Below are 13,733 nucleotides of genomic sequence, written 5' to 3'. Positions count from 1 at the left end.
CACTGAATCAGGACTGGCCTGTGTGATCAATAAAATATAGAAGTGATGGCACGTGATTTCAGAGGCTAGGTCATAAAAGGCATGCAACTTCCACCCTAGTCTCTCATGCTGCTCCCTCTTGGGAAAGTCAGTCACCATGCTGTGAGAACTCTTAAGCAGGCCATAGAGGGGCCCGTATGGAAAAACCAATTCACCAGACATGTGAGAGTTATCTCAGAAGTGGATCCTCCAGCCACTGTCAAACCTTCAGAAAACTGCAGACCTAGCACACTCATGAGACACCATGCATTAACCACCCAATCATGCCCCCTGAATTCCTGACCCATAGAAACCATAAGAGATGATAAAGGATTGCTGTTTGAAGCCTCTAAGTTTTGGGTATAATTTGTTGCACAGCAATGAATAATTAATACAAATATTGTGGTTATATTTTTAAGAGGCAGTCCTTATCTCTGACAATACTTCATGCAAAACAAACACACTCAGCATTGCTCAGAGATGGCAACATGAAACCAAAGAAAGCAGCAAAAAGAGAAATGGATTGTGCACAGATATCGGCAAAATACCCAAGACATGAAAAAGTATCTTTAAAGGAGAAATCGAAACTACTAGGGAAAGGGAGGGCCCACTGAGAACCATCCCACTAACCTGACCACTGCTGGCCTTCGCAGGACACCATGAACCGCACGGTCCAAACCGTCTTCTCTCCTGTCAACAGCGGCCAGCCCCCCAGCTATGAGATGCTCAAGGAAGAGCACAAGGTGGCTGTGCTGGGGGCGCCCCACAACCCTGCTCCCCCGACGTCCACCGTGATCCACATCCGCAGTGAGACCTCCGTGCCTGACCATGTTGTCTGGTCCCTGTTCAACACCCTCTTCATGAACCCCTGCTGCCTGGGCTTCATAGCATTCACCTACTCCATGAAGTCCAGGGACAGGAAGATGGTTGGCGACCTGACTGGGGCCCAGGCCTATGCCTCCACCGCTAAGTGCCTGAACATCTGGGCCCTGATTTTGGGCATCCTCATGACCATTCTGCTCACTGTCATCCCAGTATTGATCTACCAAGCCCATCGATAGATCAGGAGACATCATTCAGGCCAGGAGCTCTGCCTATAACCTGTATCCCACGTGCTCCACCTTCCACTCCTGGTCCTGCCCCAGGAGCCGAGTCCTGTATCAGCCCTTTATCCTCACACACTTTTCTACAATGGCATTCAATAAGGTATACATGTTTCTGGTTACAAAAAAAAAAAAAAGTATCTTTAAAGTAAATGAAAGTGCTAGAGTTACAGAGAATGAATGATGTATCTACTAGTATTCTGAATATTACTTGGTGCATTAATTCCATAGAATTAACTTTCATTCTATTTAGATGTGTAAATAGGAAGGTAAATAGGCAATAAGAATAAACCAAATACTTTTTAAGACATCTTTTAGAAATCCAAACTGAAAAGTTTATAGATGAAATAACTTAATATCTAAAATTTCAAGATAGTCAGGCAGGGTAAGCGGATACAGGCACAAATGAAACAAGATTGGCCATAATTTGATAATTACTAAACAGAATAATAGATAAATAAGGGGTCCTTCTTCTAGTCTGCTATAGTTTGTATATTTGACCCTCCAAACCTCACACTGAAATTTGATCCCCTATGTTGGAGGTGGGGTGGGGTCTAGTGGGAAGTATTTTGGTCATGGGGGCGGATCCCTCATGAATGTCTTGGTGCTGTCATTGTCATCATGGTAATGAGTGAATTCTCAATTAGTTCCCACGAGAGCTGATTGTTTCAAAGTGTCTGGCACCTCCCCACACCTTGCTTCCCTTGCTTTCACCATGTGATCTCTGCATGCTGGCTCCTCTTTGCCTTCCACCATGGGTGGAAGCAGCATGAGGCCCACACCAGAAGCCAAACAGGTCCCAGCACCATGCTTCTTATACAGCCTGTAGAACTGTGAGCCAAATAAACCTCTTTCCTTCATAAATAACCTGCCCTCAGGTGTTCTCTTATAGCAACACAAACAGACTAAGACATAGTCACTCCACTTTTGTATGTTTGAAGTTTTCCATAAGAAAAAGTAAAAATCAAAAAACAAAAACAACTTCAACACAGGTATTATTAATCTGATCTTACAAATGAAGAAAATTGAGGCTCAGAAGTTTAAGTAGCTTGCCCCCATGCACACAGCTAGTAGAGCCACTGTGATTTGGTGGTAAATCTGGGAGGAAAACAAACATTGTGCTGCTTTCCCAATAGTGATAATACTGTAAAATTGTAGAGCATATTAGAATTTACAAAGGATCTTTACAGACATCTGTCATCTGAGTAGCTGGAGCAAGATGCAGCCCAAGTTTTCTTATGCCCATCATACTCGGCTATAGTAGCTAAGAGCAGTTTCTCTAGAAAATGTGCATTTTGTTAAAAGAAACTGAATATACAAGTGGACTATGGCCAGAGCATATATGAAAATAGAATCCTGACCTGCAACCTGCAGCAACCTGCTCAGGAAACCAACTGGTAATCAATAAATAGTAAGCCAGCCTGCTGTAAGTCAGACTAACAGGAAGTCAGATTGCTATCTTAAGCCAGAAAGCCAAACAATAGCCCCTTTAGCAATCAACCCAAAATGGCCAGGACTCAAAGCAGTCAGGCAAGAGACATAAATAAAGGGCATCTAAATAGGAAGAGAAGTCAAACTACCCATGTTTGTGGATGACATGATTCTATATCAAGAAAATCCCACAGTCTCAGCCCAAAAGCTCCTTCAGCTGATAAACAACTTCAGCAAAGTTTCAGAATACAAAATCAGTGTATACAAATCACTAGCATTCCTATAAACCAAGAACAGCCAGGCCGAGAGCCAAATCAAGAATGCAATCCCATTCACAATTGCCACAAAAGGATAAAATACCTAGGAATACAGCTTACCAGGGAGGTGAAAGATCTCTACAATGAAAATTACAAGACACAGAAAAACATACCATGCTCATAGATAGGAAGAATCAATATCATTAAAATGGCCATATTGTCCAAAGCAATTTACAGATTCAATGTGATTCCTATCAAACTACAAATGATGTTCTTCACAGAACTAGAAAAGATTACTTAAAAATTGATATGGAATCAAAAAAGAGCCCAAATAGCTAAGGCAATCCTAAGCAAAAAGAACCAAGCTGGAGGATATGACATTACTCAACTTCAAACTATACTACAGGACTACAGTAACCAAAACAGCATGGTACTGGTACAAAAACAGACACATAGATGAATGGAATAGAACAGAGAACCCAGAAATAAAGCTACACATCTACAACCATCCAATCCCTGACAAAACCGACAAAACAAGCAGTGGGGAAAAGACTTCCTATTCAATAAATGGTGCTGGGATAACTGGCTAGCCATATGCAGAAGATTGAAACTGGATCCCTTCCTTACACCATATTCAAAAATCAACTCAGGTGGATTAAAGATTTAAATGTAAAACCCAAAACTATAAAAACCCTGGAAGGCAAACTAGCCAATACCATTTTGGACATAGGAATGGGCAAAGATTCCATGACGAAATGGCCAAAAGCAACCACAACAAAAGCAAAAATTGACAAATGGGATCCAATTAAACTGAAGAGCTTCTCTGCACAGCAAAATAAATTATGGGAAAAGTATTTACAAACTATTCATCTGACAAAGGTCTAATATCCAGCATCTATAAGGAACTTAAACAAATTTACAAGAAAAAAACAGCCCATTAAAAAGTAGACAAAGGACATGAACACTTTTCAAAAGAAGACATACATGTGGCCAAGAAGCATGTGAAAAAAAGTTCAATATCACTGATCATTAGAGAAATGCAAATCAAAACCAAAATGAGATACCATCTCACACCAGTCAGAATGGCTATTATGAAAACGTCAAAAAATAACAGATGCTGGTGAGGTTGCAGAGAAAAGAGAACACTTAGATATGCTGTTGGTGGGAGGGTAAATTAGTTCAACTAGTATACTAATTGAACCAATTACTAAATAAAATTAGTTCAATTCATGTATAACTAATTTGTGAAAAGCTGTATGGCAATTCCGCAAAGAGCTAAAAACAGAACTATCATTCAACCCAACAATCCCAATACTGGGTATATACCCAAAGAAATATAAATTGTTCTATCATAATGACACATACATGTGTATGTTCACAATAGCAAAGACATGGAATCAACATAAGTACCCATCAATGGCAGACCGGATTTTAAAAAAAGTGGTACATATACACCATGGACTACTATGCGACCATGAAAAAGAACAAGATCATGTCCTTTGCAGGAACATAGATGGAGCTGGAGGCCATTATCCTTAGTAAACTAATGCAGTAACAAAAAAACAAATATTGCATGTCCTCCCTTATAAGTGGGAGCTAGATAATGATAAAACATGGAGACAAAGAGGGAAACAATAGACACAGGGGCTTACTTGAGGGTGGAGGGTGGGAGAAGGTAGAAGAGCAGAAAAAATAATTGTTGGGTACTAGGCTTAGAACCAGGGTGATGAAATAATCTCTACAACAAACCTATGAAGTTACCTATATAACAAACCTGCACACGTATCCCTGAACCTAAAATAAAAGTTTAAAACATAAAAAAAATTAAAAATTTTTAAAAAGAGATATTAAAAAATACCCAGGACTTGATTAGTAACTGAAAAACTCCCCTAATTTTTGTCCCCAGTTTCAACTTAGGATCAACCAAGAAAGCCAAATATGTGCCCCCAGTTAATCAAATAGGCTGCCCCATTTCTAGTTACCCTGCCTACAGCTTCCCCATACAACAGCCTCCAATCAAGGTACACCTAAAGCCTTTCCCTTTTTTCACTGATGAAAAAAATTAATTGAACAGCCATTAGTCGAAGATGGCTCTGGCGCCTTGGATTCCTACATAACAAACTGAAACCCAACTCAGTGCAAACAGTAAAACAAAACTTAAGCTTAACGAATCAGAAAACACCAACCTAACCTTGAACTAGGGACTTTCCACTTTAACCAATAAAATATATTTTCTTTGTCTTACTTTCACAAATATCTCATAAAAGTTTCCTCTCTTGCCCCCTTTGGTGGAGCACTGAACCACTTGCAGTCTGGTGCTGCCCAATTCATGAATCATTGAATGCTCAAATAAACTCATTAAAATTTGAATGTGCCTAAGTTTGTGTTTGTATGCTACTATAAATGTTTCCCACTCTTCTGCCTACCTTTGAGTCTCTGCCAAAATGCAAGTGACTACAGCTGACCCCCTTGCTATATAGCAAGCTCAGAATAAATAGCCTTTGCTTCTTCTCATTAGGTGGGTCTCTACTTTTTTCCCCAGTTGACTTGATTTTAAAAATAAGGCAAATAAACCCACTTACTCAACATCCACCCTAGTTCCAGCTTATTCATATGGAGGAAAGGGAGGAAGCAAACCTCAGTTTTGTCTGGGTGGCCTTTTTAATCTTATTCCTTTAGAATAAAAGTCTGCAGTTATCCTTTACCATTTAGCTGAAAGAGGGCAAGCCAGAAGAGGGGCTCCTGGGAGATTCCTGTGACACTAATCTCTAAACCTGAAACCAGAGTGGATCTTGTCACTTCTAACCAAGCTCCTCACCGTGATTCTTCATTCATCTTTTTTGAGTTTACTTTGAAATACATTTATTTTCACTGTAAGGACTCCTGGGCTTACGGAACACCTTAAGTCAGAAGATTCCCTTTAGACAAAAATAAAAAAACAACTCCCAGCAAGCTATCAGTGGACTTGCTAAGCAGCGGCAATCAGAAAAAGAAAAAAAGAGAGAGAGAGAGCGACAGAGAGGAGGAAGAGGAAGAGGGAAGAAAAGAAAAAAGTAAAAGCAGTTCTGAAACTCAGGAGCTAAGGATACCAAATGACTCAGGACAGAATGCTGTTTTGTCTTGAGGGAAGTGGTCCATTTAAATCAAGTTTTAAAAAACAGGGCAGTGTTAAGTGTTTCTATGGCAACATAGTGTACAACGTAGTGTATCTACATTAGAAGCTGTTTGTAAATTAAGAAGCATGGTGTGGGGATTACCAGGAGACTGAGGGCTGCAGGACCCTTCCTCTCATTTCTCCAATGGGGCAAAAGTTGTTCCAAGGTGAACAGTGTGCCTGAGACTCCTGAAGCCCTAGAATAAACCTAGGGCCTCATCCTGGAAGTGCCTTTTAAATACTACAAATTAGAAGGGAAACACCTAGAATTATTGATTCCTGGGCTGGCAGGAGGAGAAGCAAGGCTCCTTTGCTGAAATGAAACGTTAAGATAAATTTGGTTATCAGGCTCTGGCCTAAAATTAGGTTCAGGACAAACCTTCAGGACTGGCTAAGTGTGGGGAAAAGGAAGAGAGATCAGCCTGTTACTGTGTCTATATAGAAAGAAGTAGACATAAGAGACTCCATTTTGTTCTGTATTTGTGATGCTGTTAATCTGTGACCCTACCCCCAACCTTGTCCTTTGCAAGAGACATGTGTTGCGGTGACTCAAGGTTTAATGGATTTTGGGCTGTGCAGGATGTGTCTTTGTTAAACAAATGCCTGAAGGTAGCTTGCTGGTTAAAAGTTATCACCATTCTCTTAATTTCAACTACCCAGAGACGCGTACACGGCCAAAGGTCGCAGGGACCTCTGCCTAGGAAAGCTAGATATTGTCTAAGGTTTCTCCCCATGTGATAGACTGAAAGTATGCAGCTAAAAGGTTTATGGAGATGTTTGCATATGCATCTCAAGGCACAGCATTGTCCTTTGAACTTATTCATGTCACAGAGGTGTTTGTTCATATGTCTTACTGCCGATTTCCTCTTTTTTCTTTGATCCTATTGTCCTGCCACTCCCCTGTCTTTAAGATGGTAAAGACAATTATCAATAAATACTAAGGGAACTCAGAGACCGGGGCCGGCGTGGGTCCTCTGTAAGCTGAGCACCGGTCCCCTGGGCCCCCGCTTTTCTTTCTCTATACTTTGTCTCTGTGTCTTATTTCTTTTCTCAAGTCTCTCGTTCCACCTTACGAGAAACACCCACAGGTGTGGAGGGGCAGGCCACCCCTTCATCTGGTGCCCAACGTGGAAGCTTTTCTCTAAGGTGAAGGTACGCTGGAGCGTGGTCACTGAGGACAAGTCGACGAGAGACTCCCGAGTACGTCTACAGTCAGCCTTGCGGTAAGCTTGTGCGCTCGGAAGAACCTAGGGTAACAATGGGGCAAACTAAGAGTAAATATGCCTCTTATCGCAGCTTTATTAAAATTCTCTTAAAAAGAGGGGGAGTTAAAGTCTCTACCAAAAATCTAATTACGCTATTTCAAACAATAGAGCAGTTTTGTCCATGGTTTCCGGAACAGGGAACTTTAGATCTAAAAGATTGGGAAAAAATTGGCAAAGAATTAAAACAAGCAAGTAGGGAAGGTAAAATCATTCCGCTCACAGCATGGAATGATTGGGTCATTATTAAAGTAGCTTTAGAACCATTTCAAACAGAAGAAGATAGCGTTCCAATTTCTGATGTCCCTAAAAGCTGTGCAGTAGATTGTGAAAAAGAGGCAGGGATAGAATCCCGAAAAGGAAAGGAAAGTTCACACTGTCAATGTGTATCAGAGCCGGCTATGGCTCGGTCAACGCAAAATGTTGACAATAATCAATTACAGGAGGTAGTGTATCCTGAAACGTTAAAATTAGAAGAAAAAAATTCAGAATTAGCAGAGCCATCAGAGTCTAGACCACGATGGCCAACTGCTCTTCCAGCAGTTCAGATGCCTGTAAATTTACAACCTCAAATGCAGGTTAAACAAGTACAAACTCCAAAAGAAGATCAAACAGAAAAAGATAGAGTCTCTATCATGGCAATGCCATTCCAAATGCAGTGTCCACAATATCAGCCGGTAGAAGATAAGACCCAGCCGCCAGTAGCCTATCAATACTGGCTGCCAGCCGAACTGCAGTATCGGCAGCCCCCAGAAAATCCGTATGGACAGCCAGGAACATTTCCAGCGCCACAGGGCAGGTCGCCATATCCTCAGCCGCCCACCATGAGACTTAATCCTACAGCACCGCCTAGTACACAGGGTAGTGCGTTACATAAAATTATTGATGAGGCAAGAAAACAAGGAGATATTGAGGCGTGGCAATTCCCAGTAATATTAGAAGCAAGACCACCTGGAGAAGGGGCCCAAGAGGGAGAGCTTCCCGTAGCTGAAGCCAGATATAAGTCTTTTTCTATAAAAATGCTAAAAGAAATGAAAGAGGGAGTAAAACAGTATGGATCCAACTCTCCTTACATGAGAACATTATTAGATTCCATTGCTCATGGACATAGACTCATTCCTTATGATTGGGAGATTCTGGCAAAATCCTCACTCTCACCCTCTCAATTTTTACAATTTAAGACTTGGTGGATTGATGGGGCACAAGTACAGGTCCGAAAAAATAGGACTGCCAATCCTCCAATTGACATAGATGCAGATCAACTATTAGGAATAGGTCAAAATTGGAGCACTGTTGACCAACATGTAATAATGCCAAATGAGGCCATTGAGCAAATTAGGGCTATCTGCCTTAGGGCCTGGGAGAAAATCCAAGACCCAGGAACTGCCTGCCCCTCCTTTAATACAATAAGACAAGGCTCTAAAGAGCCCTACCCTGATTTTGTAGCAAGACTTCAAGATGCTGCTCAAAAGTCAATTACCGATGAGAATGCCCGTGAGGTCATAGTGGAGTTGATGGCATATGAAAACGCCAATCCTGAATGTCAATCAGCCATTAAGCCATTAAAAGGAAGGGTTCCTGCAGGATCAGATGTAATCTCAGAGTACGTTAAGGCCTGCGATGGAATTGGAGGAGCTATGCATAAAGCTATGCTTATGGCTCAAGCAATCACAGGAGTTGCTTTAGGAGGACAGGTTAGAACATTTGGGGGAAGATGTTATAATTGTGGTCAAATTGGTCATCTAAAAAAGAATTGCCTAGTCTCAAATAAACAAAATGTAACTACTCAAGCTACTACAAGAACAGATAAAGAGCCACCTGGCCTATGTCCAAGATGTAAAAAGGGAAAACATTGGGGTGATCAATGTCATTCTAAATTTGATAAAAATGGGCAACCACTGTCGGGAAACGAGAGGAGGGGCCAGCCTCAGGCCCCGCAACAAACTGGGGCATTCCAAATTCAGCCCTTTGTTCCTCAGGGTTTTCAGGAACAACAACCCCCACTGTCACAAGTGTCTCAGGGAATAAGCCAGTTATCACAATACAGCAATTATCCCCCGCCACAAGCGGCAGTGCAGCAGTAGATTTATGCACCATACAAGCAGTCTCTCTGCTTCCAGGGGAGCCGCCTCGAAAAATCCCCACAGGGGTATATGGCCCATTGCCTGAGGGGACTGTAGGACTAATCTTAGGAAGATCAAGTTTAAATCTAAAAGGAGTTCAAATTCATACTGGTGTGGTTGATTCAGACTGTAAAGGCGAAATTCAATTGGTTATTAGTTCCTCAATTCCTTGGAGTGCCAGTCCAGGAGACAGGATTGCTCAATTATTACTCCTACCTTATATTAAAGTTGGAAACAGTGAGATAAAAAGAACAGGAGGGTTCGGAAGCACTGATCCAACAGGAAAGGCTGCATATTGGGCAAATCTGGTCTCTGAGAGCAGATCTGTGTGTAAGGCCATTATTCAAGGAAAACAGTTTGAAGGGTTGGTAGACACTGGAGCAGATATCTCTGTCATTGCTTTAAATCAATGGCCAAAAAATTGGCCTAAACAAAAGGCTGTTACAAGACTTGTCGGCGTAGGCACAGCTTCAGAAGTGTACGAAAGTACAATGATTTTACATTGTTTAGGACCAGATAATCAAGAAAGTACTGTTCAGCCAATGATTACTTCAATTTCTGTTAATCTATGGGGTCGAGATTTATTACAGCAATGGGGTACGGAAATCATTATGCCCGCTCCATTATACAGCCCCACGAGTCAAAAAATCATGACTAAGATGGGATATATACCAGGAAAGGGGTTAGGAAAAAATGAAAATGGCATTAAAGTCCCAATTGAGACTAAGAAAAATCAAGAAAGAAAAGGAATAGGGTATCCTTTTTAGGGGCGGCCACTGTAGCGCCTCCTAAACCCATTCCATTAACTTGGAAAACAGAAAAACCGGTATGGGTAAATCAGTGGCCGCTACCAAAGCAAAAACTGGAGGCTTTACATTCATTAGCAAAGGAACAATTAAAAAAAGGACACATTGAGCCTTCATTCTCACCCTGGAATTCTCCTGTATTTGTAATTCAGAAAAAATCAGGCAAATGGCGTATGTTAATGGACTTAAGAGCCGTAAATGCTGTAATTCAACCCATGGGGCCTCTTCAACCCGGGTTGCCCTCTCCGGCCATGATCCCAAAAGACTGGCCTTTAATTATAATTGATCTTAAGGATTGCTTTTTTACCATTCCTCTGGCAGAGTAAGATTGTGAAAAATTTGCCTTTACTATACCAGCCATAAATAATAAAGAACCGGCCGGGCGCGGTGGCTCAAGCCTGTAATCCCAGCACTTTGGGAGGCCGAGACGGGCGGATCACTAGGTCAGGAGATCGAGACCATCCTGGCTAACACGGTGAAACCCCGTCTCTACTAAAAAAAAAATACAAAAAACTAGCCGGGCGAGGTGGCGGGCGCCTGTAGTCCCAGCTACTCAGGAGGCTGAGACAGGAGAATGGCCCGAACCCGGGAGGCGGAGCTTGCAGTGAGCTGAGATCCGGCCACTGCACTCCAGCCTGGGCGACAGAGCAAGACTCCGTCTCAAAAAAAATAAATAAATAAATAAATAAAAAATAAATAAATAAATAAATAATAAAGAACCAGCCACCAGGTTTCAGGAGAAAGTACTTCCCATGTTAAAAAACATTTATTATCTTGTTTTGCTGTAATGGGAGTTCCAGAAAAAATTAAAACTGACAATGGACCAGGTTATTGTAGTAAAGCTTTCCAAAAATTCTTAAATCAGTGGAATATTACACATACAACAGGAATTCCTTATAATTCCCAAGGACAGGCCATAGTTGAAAGAACTAATAGAACACTCAAAACTCAGTTAGTTAAACAAAAAAAAAGGGGGAGACAGTAAGGAGTGTACCACTCCTCAGATGCAGCTTAATCTAGCACTCTATACTTTAAATTTTTTAAACATTTATAGAAATCAGACTACTACTTCTGCAGAACAACATCTTACTGGTAAAAAGAACAGTCCACATGAAGGAAAACTGATTTGGTGGAAAGACAACAAAAATAAGACATGGGAAATAGGGAAGGTGATAACCTGGGGAAGAGGTTTTGCTTGTGTTTCACCAGGAGAAAATCAGCTTCCTGTTTGGATACCCACTAAACATTTGAAGTTCTACAATGAACCCATCGGAGATGCAAAGAAAAGCGCCTCCACGGAGACGGAAACACCGCAATCGAGCACCATTGACTAACGAACAAGCCTTCATCACCATGGCACATTTATATAGAGGAAAAGGGAGGGAGAACGTTGCGGGAAGTCAGGGACCTTGAACGCAGGGACTGGCTGAAGCCACGGCAGAAAAACATAAAATGTGAAGATTTCATGGACATTTATTAGTTCTCCAAAATTAATACTTTTGTAATTTCTTATGTCTGTCTTTACTTTAATCTCTTAATTCTATCATCTTCTTTGTAAACTGAGGAGGATATATGTCACCTCAGGACCCTGTGATGATTGCCTTAACTGCACAAATTGTTTGTGGAGCATGTGTGTTTGAACAATATGAAATCTGGGCTTCTTGAAGAAAGAACAGGATAACAGCAATGTTCAGGGAACAAGGGAGGCAACCTTGAACTGGCCGCCGGTGAGCCGGACGGAACAGAGCCATATTTCTTCTCTTTTCATTATGCAAATAGGAGAAATATCGCTGAATTCTTTTTCTCAGCAAGGAACACCCCTGAGAAAGAGAATGCGCTCTGAGGGTAGGCCTATAAACGACCCCCTTGGAGGCGTGCCGCCTTTTACGGTTGAAGCCGAAGGGATGAAATAAGCCCCGGCCTCCTGTAGCGCTCCCAGGCTTATTAGGATGAGGAAATTCCCACCTAATAAATTTTGGTCAGACAGGTTGTCTGCTCTCAAACCCTGTTTTCTGATAAGATGTTATCCATGACTATGCATGCCCAAAAATTTTAATTTTAACACCATCCTGTGATCTCATCCTGCCTCCACTTGCTTTGTGATATTCTATTACTTTGTGAAATATGTAATCTCGGTGTCATGATGACAATGGTGGTTTCGTTGAAAAGAAAAGGGGGAAATGTGGGGAAAAGGAAGAGAGATCAGCCTGTTACTGTGTCTATATAGAAAGAAGTAGACATAAGAGACTCCATTTTGTTCTGTATTTGTGATGCTGTTAATCTGTGACCCTACCCCCAACCTTGTCCTTTGCAAGAGACATGTGTTGCGGTGACTCAAGGTTTAATGGATTTTGGGCTGTGCAGGATGTGTCTTTGTTAAACAAATGCCTGAAGGTAGCTTGCTGGTTAAAAGTTATCACCATTCTCTTAATTTCAACTACCCAGAGACACGTACACGGCCAAAGGTCGCAGGGACCTCTGCCTAGGAAAGCTAGATATTGTCTAAGGTTTCTCCCCATGTGATAGACTGAAAGTATGCAGCTAAAAGGTTTATGGAGATGTTTGCATATGCATCTCAAGGCACAGCATTGTCCTTTGAACTTATTCATGTCACAGAGGTGTTTGTTCATATGTCTTACTGCCGATTTCCTCTTTTTTCTTTGATCCTATTGTCCTGCCACTCCCCTGTCTTTAAGATGGTAAAGATAATTATCAATAAATACTAAGGGAACTCAGAGACCGGGGCCGGCGTGGGTCCTCTGTAAGCTGAGCGCCGGTCCCCTGGGCCCCCGCTTTTCTTTCTCTATACTTTGTCTCTGTGTCTTATTTCTTTTCTCAAGTCTCTCGTTCCACCTTACGAGAAACACCCACAGGTGTGGAGGGGCAGGCCACCCCTTCAGCTAAGAATTAATTTCATTTTCAGATACGCTTACCCACTTTGATGCTGTTTAATTGAAATCTCCATCTTATTGCTCTTGTCTAGCTAAAATATTGTCTTGAAAGTGAGAGTTCACAGCAGCAAATTTGGATAGATCAAATCAGAGATGACACCTTGAATCTCTAGAGCCACATTCAATGCTCAGAAGATGTGACTGGCACTCTATCCTGTCTCATATCCTGATTAATTAGAGATCAGCAATAGTAGCTAAGGCAAAACTCTGGAAGTCCTCAAGTGTACAAAGCTGTAGTCTGTACCTATCTGTTAATCGTACGTAAGATGAGCTTGAAAGTTTGGGCTTTAATGTTACAAGTTCCTCTTTATGTCTGAGAATGGGTGGCAAGAAGCTTGGGATCTGCAAGGCAAGGTTAAGCTTAAATCCTGGCTCTATTATTTGTTAATCATGAAACTATGGACAAGTTACTTAACTTCTCTGTGCCTCAGTTTTTTTCTTCTGCAAAATGGAGATGATCACTATAGTGGTACCTACCTCACAGATTGTCAGGATCAAAGGAGGTAATGCATGCAAAGTACTTACTGCATAGACAGTGCTCAACAGGCCAGGTGCAGTGGTTCACACCTGTAATCCCAACACTTTGGGAGGCCAAGGCAGGAGGATCACTTAAGGCTAGGAGTTCAAG

General features: G+C 41.6%; 1 protein-coding gene, 1 long non-coding RNA gene and 1 pseudogene across 4 annotated transcripts in view; 2 read left to right on the top strand and 1 right to left on the bottom strand.

Annotated features, from left to right (window-relative positions):
* ADORA3 (adenosine A3 receptor) overlaps positions 1 to 13,733 on the bottom strand; it is a 33,719-nt gene that overhangs the window by 11,319 nt on the left and 8,667 nt on the right. The gene's annotated exons all lie outside the window — the stretch shown is intronic.
* LOC102145452 (interferon-induced transmembrane protein 3 pseudogene) lies at positions 593 to 1,215 on the top strand (annotated as a pseudogene).
* LOC135971802 (uncharacterized) lies at positions 6,922 to 12,327 on the top strand. The gene is made up of 2 exons (XR_010588071.2): positions 6,922 to 7,186; positions 11,209 to 12,327. It is a non-coding gene; the product is annotated as an uncharacterized lncRNA (long non-coding RNA).

The sequence above is a fragment of the Macaca fascicularis genome, chromosome 1, assembly GCF_037993035.2.
Source record: "Macaca fascicularis isolate 582-1 chromosome 1, T2T-MFA8v1.1".
Classification (NCBI taxonomy): domain Eukaryota; kingdom Metazoa; phylum Chordata; class Mammalia; order Primates; family Cercopithecidae; genus Macaca; species Macaca fascicularis.
This window is presented reverse-complemented; position numbering and strand designations above follow the sequence as displayed.